A 23029-nucleotide genomic window follows, 5' to 3' on the forward strand; every position below is an offset into this window, starting at 1 on the left:
AATAATTTGAAAATTACGTAATAATAAAATAATTATAAAATAATCACACAATAGAGTTTTTTTTTTTTTTCTTTTTCAGTTATCAATTACGTAACGCAATCACATTATAATAAAATAACCATTAAAGTTACATATTGAGCATAAGCCATACTGTGAAAACATTGGCTATGGATACACCTGTTACACACTTATCCTCCGTAAGGTATAACATGATCTCGTAGTATACTTCATAAATTACCGAACTTCGCCTACTGATAATCTATTAAATATACTACAAGAGATTTCGACAAACAAATGCAATTTTTAAAGTTGGCGTGGTAAGAAAAATCTATCTTAAGTGTTCTCAACTTAAGTATGTGTCTTAAAACGTATTAGGGATAATTAGGTAATTTTTAAAATTTTTGTGAAAAATTCGCGTGGTTACGACTAAAACCGGGTAAAAACAGTTCTTCAATTTACCTGCAAAAGAAATTTACAAAAATTTTCCCAATCCAATTTCAACCAACTCGCAAATTATTTCCTGTAATCAAATTCAATCCATCTCAATTCATTTTCAACAAAACTCATCATACTCAACTCAACTAAGCCTTTATCCTAAAAATTTGGGATCGGCTATATGGATTCGCTTTTTCCACTCTGAACGATTTTGGGTTAAATCCTCAGAAATGTGTAATGCTTCTAAGTCATGTTGTACTACTCTCCTCCAAGTCAATTTAGGTCTACCCCTTTTTTTCTTTTTATCTTCTAACCTAATGTGCTCTACTTGTCTAACTGGAGTCTCCGTATGTCTACACTTCACATGACCAAACCACCTCAATCTCTCTTCTCTCAACTCATCTTCAATTGGCACTACTCCTACCTTTTCTCTAATACTTTCATTACGGACTTTATCTAGTCTAGTATGGCCACTCATCCACCTTAACATTCTGATCTCTGCAACTCTTATCTTAAATGCATACGACTCTTTCAGTGCCCAACACTCACTACCATATAACATAGCCGGTCGTATGGTCAGACGCAGTAAAATTTTCCTTTTAATTTGTTGGGAATCTTACGATCACATAAAACTCCGTGCACGTCTCCACTTCAACCATCCGCTTTAATCCTATGACTAACATCCTCCTCACATCCCCATCTACTTGAAGGATCGAGCCTAGATATTTAAAGTGATTACTTTGGGACAGTACCACTCCATTCAAACTAACTCCTTCCCTATCACCAGTTTGGCCTTCATTGAACTTGCAATGCATGTATTCTGTCTTCGTTCTACTTAACTTAAAACCCTTTGACTCTAGAGTACTTCTCCAAAGTTTTAGCTTCCTATTGACTCCTTCTTGTGTCTCATTTATCAGAACAATATCATCTGCAAATATCATGCACCAAGGAATACTCTCTTGTATATGTTTCGTCAGTTCATCTAAAACTAATGTGAAAAGGTAAGGGCTTATGGCTGATCCTTGGTGTAATCCAATTGAGATCGGAAAATCTCTTGTGTCCCCTCCCACTGTGCGCACAATAGTAGTTGCTCCTTCATACATATCTTTCAATACTTGTATGTACCTAATAGATACCCTCTTTTGTTCTAACACATTCTATAAGACCTCTCTTGGAACACTATCATAAGCCTTCTCCAAATCAATAAAAACCATGTGTAGATCTTTCTTCCCATCTCTATATTTCTCCATCAAGCTTCTAATGAGAAAGATCGCTTCCATAGTTGAACGACCGGGCATGAAACCAAATTGATTGAAGAGAGATAGAAGTATCATGACGTAGTCGATGCTCCACAACTCTCTCCCACAACTTCATAGTATGGCTCATGAGTTTAATCCCCCTATAGTTTGAGCAACTCTGTATGTCTCCCTTATTTTTAAAAATAGGTACTAAAATACTCTTCCTCCATTCATCAGGCATTTTCTTTGAGTTTAGAATCTTATTAAATAATTTAGTTAATCATGCCACTCCCATATCTCCCAAATACTTCCACACTTCAATTGGTATTTCATCGGGTCCACAGGCTTTACCCACTTTCATTCTCTTAAGTGCTTCCTTTACTTCTAAAGATCTAATCCTTCTAGTATAATTTACATTCTTTTCTATTGTTCTATAATCTATATTCACGCTATTTCCATTTTGACTATTATTAAAGAGATCATTAAAATAATTTCTCCATCTTTCTTTAATGTCCTCATCTTTCACCAACACTTTTCCTTCTTTATCCTTAATGCACATAACTTGATTGAGATCTTGACATTTCCTTTCTCTACTCCTTGCTAATCTATAAATATCCTTCTCCCCTTCTTTAGTTTCAAGTTTCTCATATAACTTTTCAAAGGCCTGTGCTCTTGCTTGATTAACTGCCTTTTTTGCCTCTTTCTTTTCTATCTTGTACTGTTCATATGCCTCATTATTATCACATTTAGGTAATTTCTTATACCATTCCCTTTTTCTCTTCACTGCCTTTTGTACTTCCTCATTCCACCACCATCTCTCTTTTGAGGGTGGTCCATGTCCTTTAGACTCTCCAAGTACTTTTCTAGCTACTTCTCTAATCTTTGATGCCATCTGTATCCACATATCATTGGCCTCCATATCTAGCTTCCATACTTCGGACTCGAGAAGCTCATTTTTGAACTTCACTTGCTTTACTCCTTTGAACTCCCACCACTTTGTTCGAGCTACACTATTTCTTCTGACCTTACTTGAATTGTTCCTAAACTTGACATTCAAGACCACCAACCTATGTTGACTTGTTAAAGCCTCTCCTGGAATGACCTTGCAATCTTTGCATAGAGCTCTATTTGTCTTCCTGGTTAAGAGGAAGTCGATTTGGCTTCTATGTTGCCCACTTTTGAAAGTCACTAAATGTGACTCTTTTTATAAAGTAGGTATTTGCTAGTATTAGGTCGTATGTCATAGCAAAATCCAGGATGCTTTTTCCCTCCTCATTTCGACTGCCAAAACCAAAACCTCCATGAACATTCTCATAATCTTGCTTATCACTTCCTACATGTCCATTCAAATCTCCACCAATGAAAACATTCTCTTCATTCGGTATGCTTTGCATTAAATCATCCATATCTTCCCAAAACCTTTGTTTACTCTCACTGTCTAGTCCTATTTGTGGGACATAAGCACTAACTATATTTATTATTTCTCCTTCTAGTACTAGCTTTACTAGTATAATTCTATCTCCTACTCTTTTCACAGCTACTACTGCGTCTTTCAATGTTCTGTCTATGATTATACCCACTCCGTTCTTATTTCTCTCCTTTCCGGTAAACCACAGTTTGTACCCTGAATTACCCACTTTCTTACTTTCCTCTCCTACCCATTTAGTCTCCTGAATGCAAGCAATATTCACCCTTCTCCTTTCCAAGGTATCCACAAGCTCCATTAATTTTCCTGTAAGTGATCCAACATTCCAAGTATCAACCCTGATCCTCCTCCTATCCTGCTCCTTCCTAATTGGTCTCCTTCTATGATATCTTCTATTGTTTTCTATGTCTATCTTGTGTTCTGTTCCACTATTTGTTCTACTATCTGTCCTATGGACTAACTTCTTTACCCACACCCGTCCATAATGTGGGAACCCTTGCTCACTTAACACCACACCCGGGCGCCGGCATAGCTCGTCGCTTTCGGTGAACGCCCTACACCATTGCATATTTATCACTACACCCGGGCTTCGATGTAGCGCGTCGTTAGTAGAGGACGCCCCAACGTTTATATCATTTGAATCCATATCATAGGGTGTGACAAAATTTTTACGCTGGTTGTCACCTACCGCAACCCTCCTCCTTTATCCGGGCTTGGGACCGGCTAAGCACAAACTACTTAGGCGGAGTTAACAAAACTCATCATAAAGGAAGTAATTCATAAATTTCAAAATTTAGAAAGAAATCTAAGTATTGCATTCATTGAGGTAATAAAATTTATTTTACAGAAATATACAAGTAGATAAAATCTCCATTTAACATTTCAGTAATTTACATTTGAGTACATCTAAAAATAATATTACAAAATTGTCTGTACAACAACTCGAACGTACATTGCATATACATAATTACATAATTACATCAAAATTTAGTGTACAATAGTATACGTATGATATAACCAAAATTTATCCCAGCCCGTCTTCAAGTCGCAGCTTCAAGTGATCTCACTCAGCTGCATTATCCTTACTTTCACCTGCGACAGCATACAAAGCTATCGCTGAGCGGTGAACTCAGTGGTGCACAACATAATTTAAATGTAATATACTATATTCTGATAAAATCATAGCAACAATTTTGGAAGTATTTAATTTCATCATATTTCACAAAATCAAAATCAATGTTTTCAATAATATAAATCATTTATTTAAATGACAATGATCAATAATTACAATTTTCCAATCATAAATAAACATTGAAACATTCTCATCAATTTATGGCAATAGATGTTAAATTTCATTAATAGAGAAAAGCATTAAAATATGAGCCAATTAAAATAAATAATTTCTTTTACATTATTTGGGCATAAAATATTATTTGGAAAACACAATTTCTCATATTTCAATCCATTCTTATTCTCACTATCTCAATGCAAGACTCATCTATAAGGGCCATCTTCGAAGTGATTTTCACTTCATGTGGCAGGGGAAACTAAATCGTGCACATTCCATCCATCACACCATCTCAATTTAATTTCCGAAAGGGCCATCTTCATCATTAATCTAACCTCTTATATGAGGAAGATCATACATCAATATGCACATACCATGGTAATCAAAATAAAGCTAACTTCAGTGTCTCTTCAACAAATGAGAGACGAGTAATAACCATGTCAAGCATTAATAGTAAGATAGAAAATAACACCATAAATCTCATTGTTCTTTTTGTGAGCATTAAATCACAATATCAATCAATTTCAATGCCAATTTCGATAACCAATATTTTCCATGCCCATCACAATTCAAAACATAATTTTTTTTTTTCATTTTCCATGTAAACCATATTTCAATAACAATTTTCCAAAGCCAATTTTATTCAATCCACAACAATACTCAATAATTATTGAAATCAAATAATAACTTAATAAACATAAATCACAAAGAATTAAAATCATTTAATCATTCAAAAAATATGTAAGACATTTATAAATTAAAACTAGTTGTGTACAAATCTCGTTAGTTATCTTGATCTATTCCAATTTTCTTTTTTCCTTCGAAAACCTCTTTCCAACTGAAACATATAATTTTAAAGTGTTTCAGTATCTATTCAAACTATTTCTAATAATTAATTCAAACAATTTCATTTTTGCTTACTAAATTTACCTTATAAGTTTCTCCTAAAAATTGAATTCTTTGTATGTGGTATATTATGGTTACTATTCATTTGACCAATTGATCAAAATATTGATTTTTTCATGCTTACTAGGTATACCATTTCCAAATACCCTATAATATCACATTTTGAGTATTAATTTTGTTGGCATTGGTTGCCACTTGAATTTCAAAGTTCCTTTGATGTATTTCCAAAAATTCAGTTTTGGTTACCCAAGTTTACTGCTCTATTGACCATATCTACAGTGAAAATTTAGCTACACTTCTTGCATCAAAGTTGTTCCTTAATGTCTTAGCTTTAATTTCCTTTTTGAATTACTCAATTTGGAGTTTTGTAACTCAAGTTATGCCTACTTTTCTAAGGCTGGCCGGATGGGGTCTAAACCCAGAAATTCTGTGCAACTAGGGTTCTGGCAGATTTGAGCAACCAAATTTGGTTGGCAATTTGACTTGGTAATGGTCAGAATTTGAATTTGTATTCTTCATGAAAGTTGTAGTATTATGTCTAAACTTTTCATTGGTATAAAAATCAGGTCATTTGGACCTTTCTACACCAAGGTATAACCATTTGAACAATTACTGTTCATATAATCAATTCTGTACAGTGGCAGTGTGCCTAATTCGGATTCAACCAAGGTTTTCACTAACTTAAGGTCAGTTTTAGGGTTGGGTTTCTATATGAAAATTGTAGTTTTGAGTCTTAATGTTCATCTCCAATTGGCCTCACACCAATTGGAGCAACAAAATTTTAATTATGGCCATTTGAGTTGACCAAGGTCAAGCTGCCAAAATTGGCCATTTCACCTACATAACTTCAATTCCATTCCATGCATTCAATCACACTCTAAATCACACCAATTGACCAATTTCAACCTCAATTAGGTCAATTTACATTAATTCACCAAATCCCCAAAATTTTCCCCAAATTTCCAATTATCAAGAACCCTAAGTCTCTAAATTAGCACAATTGACACAAATTTACTTCATTAACCATGCTTAACACCTCTTAATACATCACAAATTATATTTAATTTAATTAAACTCATCAAATTCATCACCCTCATAAGCTGGCCGAATTTTGCTTTTCAAGATTCAAACATGATTTCATCCATTTTTAATACTAACTCATGTTAATCAAACTTAATTTCAAGAAAACTAAAGTAATTAAGCTTAAACATAAACTTACCTTATTCTTGAATTCCCAATCTTCTATTCCTTTCAATTTCTCCCTTTCTTTCTTGTTCCAAGCTTCTTACCAATACTCAAATACAAAATTTAACTAAAGAAACTACAAAATTCATGGTTGAATTTAGGGTTAGGGAAGCTTTCAAGTGAGCTTTAATGGAGGAAAGCAAAAATGAAAGTGAGAGAGAGGAGAGAGAGGAGGAGGACGGCAAGAAGAAGATGAAATGAGTTTTTTTTCTTTTTTTTTTTTAATTGGTTACTCTTATGTAGTAATTATCCTTTAATTTCCAAAATTAAAATTATAAAATTATTATGTTATGAATGATGTCATAATTTCACTTAAATTTTGACTTTTCTTTTCCTTTTTCATTTTTCTTTCATACACCTCTCTCTTCTAATCTATTTTTTCAAAATCTAATTTCCTATATTTTAATGGACATTTAGGTCAAAAGTCACTTCTAAGGGTAAATTGACCAAATTGCCCCTTATCGGCCTGATCTGTTTTTCCAGTAACATTTAATTGCTTCTGGAACCCTGATTCAATTTTTTGAACTGGTTCTTGATTTTTTTCTGTGGTTTTCATCATACCATTAGCTTCACAATAATTCTTAGGCCGGGGGTGCTATAGCGTTCCATTCAAAAATAGGGCAGCGACTAACCTCGCAGTCACTTTCCGTTTTGGTCACCCATCGCTGTGGCCTTGGCTCATTTAACCCATCATACTTTTTTTTCTTCATTTCCATTTAACCTTCATGTAATGATTATTAATTTTTGTTTAGGGCTTTTCTAGGTGATTTAAATATAGTTTTACTCATTTTGACTGTCCGGAAAGACTCTGGTCACCGGAACAATAGACTGTACGAAACTGCCTATTTTGAGGGTGTTACAATTCTCTCCTCCTTAAAATGAAATTTCGTCCTTGAAATTTACCAATATCAGTCTTTAAACAATTGTGGTTGTTGTTTCCTCATATTTTTTTCACATTCTCATATAGCCTCTTGGTCCGAATAATAGTTCCTTAGTACTTTAAACAGAGGTATTTGCTTAATTTTCAATTGCCTCACCTCATGTGCCAAAATCTTTATGAGTTCTTATCATAAGGCAATTCTGGACTTACTTCAAGTCTAGAGGTAAAGCAAATCTATGTATTAATGAATCCACTCTTTTTCTTTAAGTCTATGTAAGGCTTCTAACAATCTAATGCAATTCTTACTTTGTCTGTATAATTCTAATATTCTCTTACTATTATTCTATTTAATATTTCAATTCAAATTTCCTTATAAAGTAATCGCATCGATCATATGAGAAATGCTTATCTCATCATTGGCCATAGGCCTATAACCGTTTCTTCTCATTTTTATTTATGACTTAGGCCGATGTGCCCTTTTGCACCATCTTATTCACTTTTATTTAACTTACTACTTACTAATTCACTCCCTTATCTCCCTTCACAATTCAACTTTGGTTATATTATTCTCTAGTCTCATTCTTTTTCTTGACTCAATTGTCAGGTCAAGAGCTAATACCTATTACTATTTTTAATAAATCCTCTTCACTTTGATATCATTTAGAGTTAGTCCTCTGACTATTTTGGCTACTACTTCTAATATTCATGATATTTCTCTATCATGTTTAAACCAACTATTCAATTTTTCACTTTTATATTTCTCTTATCTATCGATATTCTATAGCTTATTTTTCACTATTTTGCAATCATTATTTTCTCTTTTACTGAACCATAAACAATCCCTTAATACTTTAAGAAGGGAGTCTACAACACTCTCCTTTTTCTCTTGCCATTCAAAAATTTTACATCAATCATAATCTAATCCTTATGATCCGCACAACAAAATTGTGCTCTTCCTAAGGAACACCTGATCAACTATTTTCTATCACATTACTGTCCCAATTGGAATATTATTTCGCAATCATTTTATAAGTTATAGTAATCATCCATAGCTTTCTGTCTCTTTTCAAAGACTGGATGACTTAGCCCTATAGGTATTATCTTTAAATTTTGACTATATTGAAATCTCTAGTCTCATAACAATTCATGATGTATTGTAACTCGTGCTCGGGTAATGAAGTCATTGACTCTCACTGCCTTGCAACCATGATCTTTTGATATTCTAATTATAGAGTTTTAAATCCCGAATTAGGATTTTCAAACTCAGTTCCAGTAATAGAACTCTATTATGGCATATTTGTACCAGAGCGAAAGCCATTTGCAACTATTCTTATCTTTTTATACTATTGGGTAGTATGTAGCTCTACACAATATGTAACACCCCTCACCTGACTATAGTGTAGTCGGGCAAGGTATGCTACATTCGGTGCTGGAACACTCTATCTTATCTTTATTATTTAGTAATTTTGAATTCGTATAATTTAATATCAATTATTTTTCTATGGAGAAACCAACGGAGTTTTCCCTATTTTATTTCTATTTGGCGCATTTCATTATTCACCTGCTTGAAAATTCAACAATATTTTCACAATAAAATCTTATTCATTATTTTCATAACCATCTCATAATTCACATCTCATTCATATATCTCAATTTCATATTCATTTCCATTCATTCTCAACTCATATATGATAATTTTCAATCTTTATTAATTTACATGATATACAATTTAATTACATATGAAATAATCAATTTATAAATTTACATCACATAAATATTACTTACAAATTCTTAATTTACATTACAACATACGAATTACAACATACGAAATATTTATAACATACAAAATACATAAAGTGATATACATGTGCCCTAGCTACATGCACTGCTGAGGAGGTGTCAACCTTTGACACTCTGCAGATCTGGACTCCAAAATCTCTGTTTAGTATTCGCTGGGCTTTAACTTCAGTACCTGCGTGAGGAAACAAATCCATCGCGCTAAGCATTGATGCTTAGTGGTGCAATAATATAACAAGAAATAATATATACAAATAAAAATAATTGGAGCATATTTTCTATACTCAAGAATTTTACTGGATTCATATGAAATTTGCCATACAGTATATTTTTTGTCATTTATGTTGCTCTCTAGAATATCTTTTTTCATAAGTTTACAATAATAATTTATATAATGTTCAAATATATCTAAATATTTAGTTTATGTTTATATTATTATGGAGGATGCATTTCTAATAATTACTTACGTTATGCTTATTTTGCTAGTCTTTCATTTACTCTCTTAATATTTTCTATGTATTGTGGATCATTTCGTAATAATTAAATTCTTAATACTAGTTTAATACCTTTCGAATTTTTCTCACTGATTTATTTAGTTTTTAATATTTTTAAACTTATTTCAATAAATTTTTCTGCCCAGGTAACCTATGACAGGCTGACTCAACTGGATAACGGGTCGTTGGCACTGGACATCGCGATGCCTCGGGCCGTCATACCACGGGACGCAGAACGTCAACCACGTATGCAGTCAGTATGGCTAAAAAGCCATGATAACACATAATCGGGCATAAAAACCTTGAGTGCGGGTATAAAGCCATGAATGCGGGCATAAAGCCATGAATGAAAGCCTTTTGCAGTACTGCTAAAATAATACCCTATTGGCACGCCAATCTATCCAATCTAACACACATATTTAGGCAATACAAGGGCACATAATATCATTAAATATTAATATATTGTGTTTTATGACTTCATTATTTCATAACAAATTCCATAATTTATACATTCATCATAATATTCATACATTACTTACATCATTCGTATTGATCACAATTCATAACAATGGTGTTCATGTATCATTGTACTCAAGACATTCCTCCTTTACTCATAAAGAAAACTAATATTCCATTCATATTTTCATGTGATTCATTTATTCATTACAATATTTATATGAATTTATAACTCATACAAGGTGTTATTATCTTATTTGTAATGGAAACATAAGGCCTAATGTAAACCTCATCCCATTCATACTCAACAATACATATTGGTTAATTTCATTTTATATTTCAAGTGATATTACTTATGTTTTATTAGACCTACTAGTAGTGGGAATACAAATCTTAACTATATACTCACATAACTTAAATGTTCATTAAGTCATTTAGGTGAATTACTATTTCTATTCCAAGTAATCCATAAATGTTTTATGGATTCCAAATTTCATACCTTAATTTTCTCTACCAATTTAGTTATTACACTTTGTGTCTTTGTATTACTATTCACATTACTATTCTCTCAAATTGTTGACTTTTTAATACATAATAAATTTATTGAACCTAAGTTCTCCAAGATACCACATTTTGCATTTTATTTTTGTTGGTATTGATTTTCAATATCATTCCAAAGTTTATTTTATGTTATTCAAAATTTTCAGATTTCATACTCTAAGTTTACTATTCCATTGATTATTTGTACAGTAGGAATTTGATAAAATTGTCTTCATGAAAGTTGTTCCTTATTGTGTCTAGCTACATTTCTTTTTTTGAATCACTCTATTTGGAGTTTTGTAACTCAAGTTATGATCATTTTACCATAACTGGCTGGATTGATCTGTACTCCGAATTTATGGGTAATTTGGTTCTGCCAGATTTAGTGACCTAAGTTTGGTTGGCAATTTGACTAGGTTATGGTCAGAATTTGGATTTGTGTTCTTCATAAAAGTTGTAGGGCTATGTCTCAGCTTTATGTTGGTAAAATTTCAGATCAATTGAACTTTTCTACACTGAGTTATGATTATTTGAACAAATACAGTTCATTTGGTCATTTTCCAGGGACAGCATGTTGGTCACCCGGATTAGGGTAATTTTTAGGTCAATTTGGTTTGATTTTCTGGGCAGGTTTTCTTCACCAAAGTTGTGTCATTATGTGTCTAGTTTCATGTTCAATTGGCCTTGCACCAATTAAACCTATACAACTCCATTTATGGCTGCCCAAACCTGCTGGACTCACTCCCAGTCCTACAAGGCACACAAGATAGCACACCCATTTCAATTCCAATGCCGCAATGGTCTCCAATTTAAGGTCAAAATTCATTAAATAGTCACTAATTAACCATTAGAACTTAAATTAAACATCTAAGCATTAAATCCTCAATTAAATCTCAAAATCCTAACCCTAACAATCAATTACTTCATCTAACATGCACAAATCAACATCTAATTCTAATATAATTATCAAACATCATTCCCAAGCAATTTAATTCAATCAAATCAACAATTCTCAACCTTCCCTCATGGATGCTGAAAATTTGAATGTCCCTAACATGTATATTTTCTTCAAATTTTCTCCATTTTCTAACTTAACTCGAAGTTCAAATAAAAAATATAAAGAGAGAAGTAAGAAATTTAGCACTGATCTTGAAGTGGCACTTCTTGGACTTGTGAAAAACTCTCTTTTCCTCTTTTCTTGGTTGTCAATAGCTTAGTCTAAGTGTGGAATTAATTTTTAATGGAAGGAGTTATGGATTTTGGTGGAAGAATGAAGGAGAAATCAAGCTCAAGCTTGACAGAAATGGTGAAAGCTCACCATGAAGGAGATTCGGCTATCTTGAAAAAAAATGAAGATGGCTTTTAATTTTTAATTTGTCTTTTTCGACTCTCTCTTATATTCTTATATGTATTTGTTTAATTTTTATTGGCCAAAATATTTTAATTACATCATGTTGCTTTAAGCTTATGTCATAATTAGCATTTAATCTCATTTTCATTTTCTTTTTCTTTCTTATTTCTTTACTCATTTTTAATTAATTTTTCATCAATATTAGTTCATATTTTATGTCATATAATTTATTTATTTAATTGGATAAGTTGGTAAAAAATTATCTCTGAAGACGAAATGACCAAAATGCCTTCCGTTTGGCTTATTGAGCCAAAATCGTCTGTACCGATCGAAAAATTTTTTTAAGCATTTTCTTGGCATTCTAATGTCATAGAAACCTCAATGACTCTTCTCTAGAGTCCCAAAAATTATTTTATGAATTTTCTGCCGGGTTTAGGGCTTCTAGTTGCAAAGACCGCAACTTCCCACTGGGTTACCCATCGCTAGGGCACTGGCTCATTTAACTTGGTTGTATTTTATTTCTAAAATTTTTCCTAAATTTTTTTTATTATTATTTGAGTTATTTATGACTTCTCGCTATAGTTTAAATATTTTTCCAGACGTTCTAGCTATCCGGACCTATACCGGTCACCGAAACAGTAGAATGTATGGAATTGCTACAGTGAGGGTGTTACACAATAAATCTGCAGTCAGTACTATAATCTGCAGCTCACAGCACAAACACCGAGAATATTACATAGTTACTAAGATACATCCCAATAGATCAAACTTTCTTATATTTTATGTCTCTCAAATCCACTGATATTTTGACTTACTGTAATTATGGTATCCACTAACTTTTCTTAACAATAATATATTGCTCTCATTCAGGGCAACTATGTTGCCACAACTCATCTTTAGGTCCTCTAGCCTTGCACTAGATAAGCACACTAATTAATTCTAGAATTTATTATATTCCAGAAAATATCTTTCACTAATAAATTCTTCCAAAACTAGTTCCACTCACACTTAGTTGTGGTTCTTATCCTAAAAGGGCTAGTTACTATCAAATCAAAATTTATTTCCATGTAAGGGAATAGCAGCAGAACATATAATTCTAGTACTAGCACACGAATAAGTAGAGTCAAAATCAAATAGTACATAATCATTCTTTTCAAAAATTGAGAACATACCGGTATCTATGTTTGATGTTTCTGCTTCTTCTCCTTGGTGCCTAGAGTATACCCTGGCTGGTTCATTACTCTGTTCAGGTTGATTAGCAGTGCTGCGATTGCCAGTAGCACTGCTTCTATCTCTAACTCTGCCCCTACTGACTATCTGTGGACCTCTGAGGGTAAGACCTTGGACTGATCTCTTTGGTGTAGTACGTGGTGTAAATCGACAAGCTCTAGTATAATCCCTAGCAAAATGTCCAAGCTCGCCATAATTGTAATAAGCTCTAGTGGCCTTATAGCAGTTACCCCCATATAACTTGCCACAAACATTACAAATACGAATAGGATAAGAACTTCGGGTTGTCCGACGACTAGATCTTGGTGGTTTCTGCCCTGAAGATTCGCCTCTATTGTATCCATAATCACTAGGCTCTCCAGCTCTCTTCCTTTTTCCCAAGTTACTACTTGAACTCTGGCTAGGCAGTTCCCCACTTTTTTCTTTTTCATGTGGTCCTTGTGGGGGTTGGGTTTGGGCTTGAGTCTGGGCTGATATACTATTAGCTAATTGCTGAAAATACGTCGCCAACTACTGGGCCATTTGTACAGAAATCTGCATAGGCGGGACTGGTGCAGTTGGATCTCCGACACTCTGAAGAGTTGGGACCTCCTCTTGTGTCACAACTGTATCTAGTTGTTCTACTAGTCTATCTCCCTCTTCCATTTCTATTTGCAAAATCTTCTATTCCCGAAATAACCTACACAAGGAGATATCTCCTCGTTAGTTCATATTTATGATGCAAATGTACTATATATATCAAACATTTGAGCAATTGTACTTATCAATGAAATATTTCAAATTTATAGTCAAAACTCATTTCAAAACTATGCTCTGATACTACTCAAATATGTCATATCCTTACCCTTTGTAAGGTATGACATGATCTTGTAGTATACCTAATAAATTACCGAACTTCGCCTATCGATAATCTATTAAATATACTATAAGAAATTTTGACAAACAAATGCAATTTTTAAAGTTTGCGTGGTGAGAAAAATCTATCTTAAGTGTTCTCAACTTAAGTATGTGTCCTAAAACGTATTAGGGATAATTAGGTAATTTTTAAAATTTTTGTGAACAATCTGCGTGGTTACTGCTAAAATCGGGTAAAAACAGTTCTTCAATTTACCTGCAAAAGAAATTTACAAAAATTTTCCCAATCCAATTTCAACCAACTCACAAATTATTTCCTGTAATCAAATTGAATCAATCTCAATCCATTTTCAACAAAACTCATCATAAAGGAAGTAATTTGTAAATTTCAAAATTTATAAAGAAATCTAAGTACTGTATTCATTGGGGTAATAAAATTTATTTTACAGAAATATACAAGTAGATAAAATCTCCATTTAACATTTCAGTATTTTACATTTGAGTTCATTCAAAAATAATATTACAAAATTATCTGTACAACTGCTTGAACGTACATTATATACACATAATTACATAATTACATCAAAATTTAGTGTACAATAGTATACATATGATATAACCAAAATTTATCCCAGTCCGTCTTCAAGTCGCAGTTTCAAGTGATCTCACTCAAGTGCACTATCCTTACTTTCACCTGCGACAACATACAAAGCTATCGCTGAGTAGTGAACTTAGTGGTGTACAACTATAATTTAAAATGTAATATACTATATTCTGACAAAATCATAACAACAATTTTGGAAGTATTTAATTTCATCATATTTCACAAAATCGAAATCAATGTTTTCAATAATGTAAATCATTTATTTAAATGACAATGATCAATAATTACAAATTTCCAATCATATATAAACATCGAAACATTCTCATCAATTTATGGCAATAGATGTTGAATTTCATTAATAGAGAAAAGCATCAAAATATGAGCCAATTAAAATAAATAATTTCCTTTAAATTATTTGTGCATAAAATATCATTTGGAAAGCACAATTTCTCATTTTTCAATCCATTCTTATTCTCACTATCTCAATACAAGACTAATCTATAAGAGTCATCTTTGAAGTGATTCTCACTCCCTATGGTAGGGGAGATCGAATCGTGCACATTCTATCCATCACACAATTTCAATTTAATTTCTGAAAGGGTCATCTTCATCATTAGTCTAACCTCTTACATGAGGAAGATCATACATCAATGTGCACATACCATGGTAATCAAAACAAAGATAACTCCAGTGTCTCCTCAACAAATGAGGGACGTGTAATAATCATGTCAAGCATTAATAGTGAGGTAGAAAATAATATCATATATCTCATTGCCCTTTTTGTGGGCATTAAATCACAATACCAATCAATTTCAATGCCAATTCCGATAATCAATATTTTCCATGCCCATCACAATTCAAAATATAGATTTTTTTTTTTTCATTTCCCATGTAAACCATATTTCAATCACAATTTTTCAAAGTCAATTTTATTCAATCCACAACAATACTCAATAATTATTGAAATCAAATCATAACTTAATAAACATAAATAAGAAAGAATTAAAATCATTTAATCATTCAAAAAATATATAAGACATATATAAATTGAAATTAGTTATGCACAAACCTCGTTAGTTGTCTTGATCTATTCAAAATTTCTTTCTTCCTTTGAAGACCTCTTTTCAATTGAAACACATAATTTTAAAGTATTTCAGTATCCATTCAAACTATTTCTAATAATTAATTTCAACAATTTCATTTTTGCCTACTAAATTTGCCTTATAAGTTTTCCCTAAAAATTGAATTCTTTGTATGTGGTATGTTATGGTTACTATTTATTTGACCAATTGGTCAAAATATTGACTTTTTCATACTTACTACGTATACCATTTCCAAATACCATATAATACCACATTTTGAGTCTTAATTTTGTTAGCATTGGTTGCTAATTGAATTTCAAAGTTCCCTTGATGTATTTTACAAAATTCAGTTTTGGTTATCCAAGTTTATTGTTCTATTGACCATATCTACAGTGAAAATTTAGCTACACTTCCTTCATCAAAGTTGTTCCTTAATGTCTTAGCTTTAATTTCCTTTTTGAATCACTCTATTTTGAGTTTTATAATTTAACTTATGCCTATTTTTCTAAGGCTGGCCGGATGGGGTCTAAACCCAGAAATTCTGGGCAACTAGGGTTCTGGCAGATTTGAGCAACCAATTTTGGTTGGAAATTTGACTTGGTTATGGTCAGAATTTGGGTTTATATTCTTCATGAAAGTTGTAGTAATATGTCTAAGCTTTCCCTTGGTATAAAAATCAGGTCATTTGGACCTTTATACACCAAGTTATGACCATTTGAACAAGTACTGTTCATATGATCAATTCTGTACAGTGTTAGTGTGCCTAATCCGGATTCAACCAAGGTTTTCACTAACTTAAGGTCAGTTTTAGAGTTGGGTTTCTACATGAAAATTATAGCTTTGGGTCTTACTGTTCATCTCCAATTGGCCTCACACCAATTGGAGCAATAGAATTTCAATTATGGCCATTTGAGTTTACCAAGGTCAAGCTGCCATAATTGACCATTTCACCTACACAACTTCAATTCCATTCCATGCATTCAATCACACTCTAAATCACACCAATTGACCAATTTCAACATCAATTAGGTCAGTTTACATTAATTTACTAAATCCCTAAATTTTTCCCCAAATTCCCAAACTTAAGTCTCTAAATTAGCACAATTCACACAAATTTACTTCACCAACCATGCTTAACACCTCTTAACACATCACAAATCATATTTAATTTAATTTAACTCATCAAATTCATCACCCTCATAAGCTGGTCAAATTTTGCTTTTCAAGATTCAAACATGATTTCATCCATTTTTAATACTAACTCATGTTAATCAAACTTAATTTAAAGAAAACTAAAGTAATCAAGCTTAAACATAAACTTACCTTATTCTTGAATTCCCAATCTTCTATTCCTTTCAATTTCTCCCTTTCTTTCTTGTTCCAAGCTTCTTACTAATACTCAAACACAAAATTTAACCAAAGAAACTACAAAATTCAAGGTTGAATTTAGGGTTAGGGAAGCTTTCAAGTGAGCTTTAATGGAGGAAAGCAAAAATGAAAGTGAGAGAAAGGAGAGAGAGGAGGAGGAGGACGGCAAGAAGAAGATGAAATGAGTTATATATATATATATATATATATATATATATATATATATATATATATATATATATTTGTTTTTAATTGGTTACTCTTATGTAGTAATTATCCTTTAATTTCCAAAATTAAAATTATAAAATTATTATGTCATGAATGATGTCATAATTTCACTTAAATTTTGACTTTTCTTTTCCTTTTTCATTTTTCTTTCATACACCTCTCCTCTTCTAATCTATTTTTTCAAAATTTAATTTCCTATATTTTAATGGACATTTAGGCCAAAAGTCACCTATAAGGGTGAATTGACCAAATTGCCCCTTATCGGTCTGATCCGTTTTTTTAGTAACATTTAATTGCTTCTGGAATCCTGGTTCAATTTTTTGAACTGGTTCTTGATTCTTTTCTGTGGTTTTCATCATACCATTAGCTTCGCAATAATTCTTAGGCTCAAGGTGCTATAGGGTCCCATTCAAAAATAGAGTAGCAACTAACCTAGCAGTCACTTCCCGTTTTGGTCACCCATCGCTGTGGCCTTGACTCATTTAACCCATCATACTTTGTTTTCTTCATTTCCATTTAACCTTCATGTAATGACTATTAATTTTTGTTCAGGGCTTTTCTAGGTGACTTAAATATGGTTTTACTCATCTTGACTGTCCAGATCGACTCTAGTCACCGGAACAGTAGACTGTATGAAACTGCCTACTTTGAGGGCGTTATAACACAAGAGAGTTCTCCCCTTCTTTTAATTTTCTTAGGATTTTCAGTAGGAAGAATTTGAAGCCTTTGAATTTACTAATATACATCAAATTCAATTAACAAGTCTTTATCAAGAAAATCGATGCTGATGACTTTTGTCCAGATAAGACAGTGGAATGCAAAATATTGTTTGTATCAATTTGTTTGATTAATTCCCAACTGTCAAAATCCAACATTTAAGTCAAATTTTGAAAAAAATATAAAAAATTAATTGCTATTTTTATTTGCAAAATTACAGATGATTTTGATGATAAATTGTATAACCTATGCTTGATCTATAACTAGAATAGTTTTTTTATTATAATGTGATTATTTTTCGTTATTGATAGCGGAAGAAAAAAACTTATAGTTTGATTATTTTGAAATCACTTTATTACTATATATAATTTTTAATTGTTTATTATATTAAAATATATTTTAATCAATAACAATAAAGTTTTAATATAAATTCAATTAAAAATAAATATAAAATATATTTTATATAATAAATAAAAATATTTAAATATAAAGATTATATCAACGGGCAATTTTGTTAAGGCTTATTGACAAAATCAATTCAAACCTTTACATTAGTTGCTTATTATATTTAAAACTTTTAATTTTAGATAATTTAATCATAAAATTTAAAATTGAAAAAAATTTTATCTAAATTCGGGGATTTTGACTTTTGCCACTTAAATAGCTAAGTGGACATGTAATGTAACATTTTCTAATAAATTCAATCTACCTCATAACTTAACTCCATTGATTGAAAAAAAATACAAACATTTATATTTATTATTCATTTTATCCAAAATTTTTAATTTTGAGCAATTAAACCAACATTGAAATTTTATCCTTAAATTTAATAGATAAATTATAATTTAGTCCCTAATATTAGACAAGACTTATAAATTAGTCCTTATATTTTCAAAAGTAAGCAATTTAGCCTTTGAGATTTGGCAAAACCTAAAATTTAGTCTCTCCGTCTAATTGATCATTAATTATAGCAAAAATGAACAAAATGCCCTCAATTCTATATACTATCTAGGAGAGAGAAATGAGAAGTTGCGAGTTTTCCTATTCTGATTTAGTCATCATAGACTGCGATTGAGTTAGAACCCACCTTCATCCAATAGCTCATCCCTAGACGAACCCATAGCCACGAGAAACATGAAGATCAAAGCTACAGGGAGAGATCTCACTAGTCAAGTCGCAACTCATAAACCCAACTTGACTGGATCTTTGTTATTTCAGTGCAATAATTTTTTTATTTTATGCTATTTCAAGAAATCAAAATTTCACTGATTAAAATTTAAAAAAAATGTATATATATATTGGAGAAACTTAAGAAAAATTTCAAAGCAAGTTTATAAATTCTTAACAAGAAAAAAATTAATTTTGGGAAGAATAATATATTTATTATACTATTTAATTATAAAATTTAGATTAAGGTACTAAGTTGTAGATTTTGCCAAATCGCAGGGACCATATTGCTTTGTTTTGAAAATATAATGACTAGATTGTAAGGTTTTACCCAAATCACAAGGACTAAATTGTTATTTACAAAATTCTAATTGGGGTGTAATTGGATAAAATTTCTTTAATTTTGAAATGTTTGGTTTAATTGTCCAAAATTAAAATGTTTGGAGAAAATGAGCAAAAAATGCAAATGTTTGGATTTATTTGGCTAACAAGCCAGAGACGAGATGGATTAAATTTATTAGAAAATTTTACATGGCATGTCCACCAGACTATTCAGGTGTCAAAAGTAAAAATCCCCAAATTGGAATTTGGATTTTGGATAAAATTACTTCAATTTTAAAGTTATAATTAAATTGTTCAAAATTAAAAGTTTTGGATATAATAAGCAAGTAACTTAAAGGTTTGGATTTATTTTGTCAATTAGCCTTTTGTTAATCAAATAAAACTTTTGTAACACCCCTAATTTTTAAAATACTTATTTTATATGTAAATATTGATATATTATTGTATTAAAATTTTGAGAATTTATTTAAAATTTTTGAATTTTAGAAATCGGGTTTGATTTTTCAAAAACAATAAACTTCATCAATTTTTAAAAATTAATTTAAAAACTACGTAGAAAAACTAAAAATATATTTGGACTCTAAAAGTTTTTCTCAGTTTTCTGAAATTTTTTTGAAATTTTTGAGCCTCGTCTTGTCTCAGGGCTGAGTAAAATTCAATTTTGAGTTTTCTGAATCAACTGGCCGAATCGAATCAGATCAGATCGGATCGGACCGATCGAATCAGATTGGATCGGACCGATCGAATCAGATCGGTCTTCTTTTTCTTTCCTTCTTCTTTCTCCCGTGCGACTCCTCCTCCTTCTCCCCTTCGTTTCTCTCTCCTCCCTCCTCCCTTAGCTGGCCGAACCCCTCCCCCTCCACCCTAGCTCGTCCGAGCCCCACCTGGGAGTCTTCCCCTCGCTGGCCGCCTCTCAGATCACAGGAAAATAGCCCATTTTCTTTCCTTTTTTGTGTGCGCAGTGCCTCTCTCTTTTCCAGCCAAAATCCAATCAATCCAGTTGCTAATCGAACTGGGTCTTATCCCAAACACTTTCTACTCGTTGAGAGCTTTTCATGGACACCAAGATCACCCATTTTCATCGAATATTTTGTCCAATTTTTGCTTGGGAAGTTTTAGCTAATTTTAAATTTTAGGCTAAATTTCTCTCAAATCGGAAACCCCACAAGAAATCCGAGAGTACCGGCATGCTCTACACGATGAGACCTTCGCGAGGATATAAATTTTAAAATTTTTTGACACCAAAATTTTGGTGAGTCCTGCAAACTTCGTAGTATTTTTTCGAGCTTCAATTGAGCTTAATTAATTCCGTAAATATTTTTTTCTAACTCCTGGTGTTGTGAGCTTTGGGTAAGTACCTTCGTTTTGCGAAAATTCGATAGTGGCTGGGGTTTGCAATTTCAGGCCAGAAAGACAGGCTGCTGAAAATACTTCAAAACCAAGTCGAGGTTATAGGCTACTTCACCATTTTTAGATGCCCCGGACGCATTCCAAGCGTCAAAATGAGCGTAGATAAACCCAAAACCTAAATTTTCTTGATTATCGAGTGCCTGAACTAGATTAAAAATCTATAAAATATTCGTGATAGGTTAGAAAATTATAATTCCTTTTGTATTAGCATAGTAATATTGCTAAGGACCACGGGGTAAAATTTTAAAATTTTTAAAGCTCGTTTAGGTGGTTTTTGCTAAAAAAGTTAGCTTCGAAAATAAAAATATAATTTTTCTAGATTGTGAGTTTTGACTGTATTGGGGGGCCCAAGAGGGGTCATATGTTATTGATGTGTTGTGGTTGTGGGAAATTGAGAATTCAAAGTGTTATTTGAACCTTTTTGCATGATGGGTAGGTCCTAAGTATGGGGAGAACTCTGTTGGATTTTCGACAAAACCTTAGGGCTGTCTTTTAATTCTTTACAACTTTGTTTTAAGTTGTTTATTGATAAATTTTGATATATTATTTAGGTGAGCCAGGACAGCCTTCTTCTTTCATCTAGCTACCGCAGTGACCTTTAAAGTGTTGTGAGTAGATATTTATGTTATTTATAATTTCAATATTATTATATTTCTGGCATGCTCTTTTATCACTTATACTTATATTTATGTAGTTAAATATTAGGCATGCCCTGTTTTGCATTTATACTTGATGATATTTCCTCGGTTGCTATGTTTTGATAATCTGGAGTTGTGTGTGTGAGTTGGTGTATATGTGGAGTATATGGATATGGGTAGGATGGGTAGACGCGGCTGGAGCTTAACTTGCTGGGACTCAATCCTTATTATGGATAAGTCGGGATAGGCACGACTTTGAGTTGATCTCGCTGGCCCCCACATTTAGATAATAAGAGAAATTCCAGCTTTGAGTTGGTCACGCTAGCAGAGGTTGAAACTAAGAGAGCTGGGTAGGGAGACTAGCTCCCCACATACATATGTGTGAGTATGAACATGACATGGGTGCGGGAGTGCTCCAGATTATCTTTGATATGACATGACTTATTTGTATAACTTGTATGAAGATGATGCATTTTATTTCTAAGGATGCATTTTAATTAGATAGCTATAGAAATTATAAGTAAAATAAATATTTACTCTCTGAGTTGAACGCTCACTCCTGTTCACCTTATTTTTCCAAGTTACAGGAGAGTTTTTCTTTTCTTGGGTATTAACCTGCCTTCTTCTTCGCAGGTTCACTTGCTACTATTTTCGTATATTATAAGGTTAAATTTGAATTCTAAACCTCTGCATTTGTAGGACCATAATATTTAGCTGGACTGTAATATTTATTAATTCAGGGATTGTAATTCATAAACTTTATGTATGTGTAATTGTGTGGTTAGTTACTTATGATGGTTGAGGGAGTTGAGCTCCCATTAATTTTATTTTGGAATTATGGATAATTGATGGGTGAGCTGAGCTCCCTAAATGCATTTTATTGAGATTATAGGTCGGGTGAGTTAATGGCTCCCCATTGGATGGTCCATTTTATATTCAGACTCTGTACGGTTGATTGCTTGAAATTGGGCTCGATATGGGCTTATTGATGGGTTAGAATTTAGTTAGGCTAGGCTTCGGGGGCCTTATGCTGACCTAAGTCCTAGTGTCGGTCCGACTTATAATTTGGGTTGTGACAACTTTAGGGACTATAATGTAATTTACCATCGACTTTCTCAAATTCAATTCAGTCCCTTTGGCTACAATTGTGATAACTAACTAAGATTTAACTATAATACACACAATTTAAAGTTTTAGCTATAATCATGAATACCTTAAAAGTTTTGGATTTTTTTATCCAATAGTTTTTTTTTCTTTTTTTTAATCTTTGATTGTCTTTGTTGTGAAAATTATACCCACACAAATTAAAGAATATAAAATTTAATATGGTTC

This window comes from Hevea brasiliensis, chromosome 4, assembly GCF_030052815.1.
Source record: "Hevea brasiliensis isolate MT/VB/25A 57/8 chromosome 4, ASM3005281v1, whole genome shotgun sequence".
Taxonomy (NCBI): domain Eukaryota; kingdom Viridiplantae; phylum Streptophyta; class Magnoliopsida; order Malpighiales; family Euphorbiaceae; genus Hevea; species Hevea brasiliensis.